The following is a 999-nucleotide window of genomic DNA, read 5'->3' as shown; positions in this document are numbered from 1 at the left end:
GACGGGCCCGCGCGCTGGGCGGGGGGCGGGAGTCCCGGCCGGCCTGCGGGGTGCTCCTGCCCCCGCCCGCAGCCGGCGCACCCCGACGCGTCTCCCAGGGCCACCGGGGCTCTGCAGCCGAGCTCCGGGCAAGCTCTGAGTTCCGTCGCGCATGCAACCGGCATTCGTTCCATAACCGTTTACTGGGCACCTACTATGTGGCGGGCTCTCAGTGATTTCATTCCTGGGAATGGCATGCTGTCCGCACTCCACAAATCTTTGAGATGGGGGGTGGGGGCGTTCCGCGGTGGAGCTGGCGTCCTGCTGACTCCCAGTCCAGTGCTCAAACGTTGCACTAGTAAGCCTCCCGGGTTAAACCTCCCCAAGCTTGTGGGGCTTCCTACCTGATCTGCGGTCCTGCTGGCCCCTTCCGCTTCATCTCCCACCCGCCTTCCCGCAGCCCCAAGAGCACCTTCTGTCCGTCAAACCCTCAGAACTTGACCAGCCTCAGGACGTCTGCGCATGCCTTTCCTTCTGTGTGGGACGTCTCTGCTCAGCTTTTCACGTGGCTGGCGCCTTCTCATTGTACCTATGTCTCCTCGGAGGGGCCTTCCCTGACCACCTTCCTAAATTAGCCCTCTGCTCCTGGCCACTCTCCATTTACCGTAGCATTTACCACTGTTTATCCATTCGACGAATACTTATTGAGCACCTACTCCGTTCCTTCAAGCGTGGTGAACCCATAGACAAAAATCCTGTGCCCTGGTGAGGTTTGCAGATAAACAGCAAATTAGCAAACTATGTAATGTATTAGAAAGGGATCATATCTACGAGGGGAAAAGCAAGTTAAGGAGGTTTGGGGGTGGATGTAGTGCGAATTTCAACGAGGCGGTCAGGTAGGGCCCTTGAGCTGATCGGGCTGCCTGATCGGGTGACACTGAGGTGATATTTCAGCCATGCAGATAAATGGGGAAGAGCATTCCTGGCAGAGGGAACAGCCAGTGCAAAGACCCTACAGCT

The 999-nt window shown here is 57.9% G+C and overlaps 1 protein-coding gene across 1 annotated transcript in view; it reads right to left on the bottom strand.

Moving 5' to 3' along the window:
- PTPN3 (protein tyrosine phosphatase, non-receptor type 3) overlaps positions 1-457 on the bottom strand; it is a 114740-nt gene extending 114283 nt beyond the window's left edge. Inside the window, exon 1 of the mRNA XM_008579420.1 lies at positions 384-457. The gene's annotated coding sequence lies outside the window, so the exon portion shown is untranslated. The remainder of the gene's footprint in view (positions 1-383) is intronic.
- Positions 458-999: the final 542 nt, after the last annotated feature.

The sequence above is a fragment of the Galeopterus variegatus genome, unplaced genomic scaffold (assembly GCF_000696425.1).
Source record: "Galeopterus variegatus unplaced genomic scaffold, G_variegatus-3.0.2 Scaffold1881, whole genome shotgun sequence".
NCBI classification, from domain to species: Eukaryota; Metazoa; Chordata; class Mammalia; order Dermoptera; family Cynocephalidae; genus Galeopterus; species Galeopterus variegatus.
This window is presented reverse-complemented; position numbering and strand designations above follow the sequence as displayed.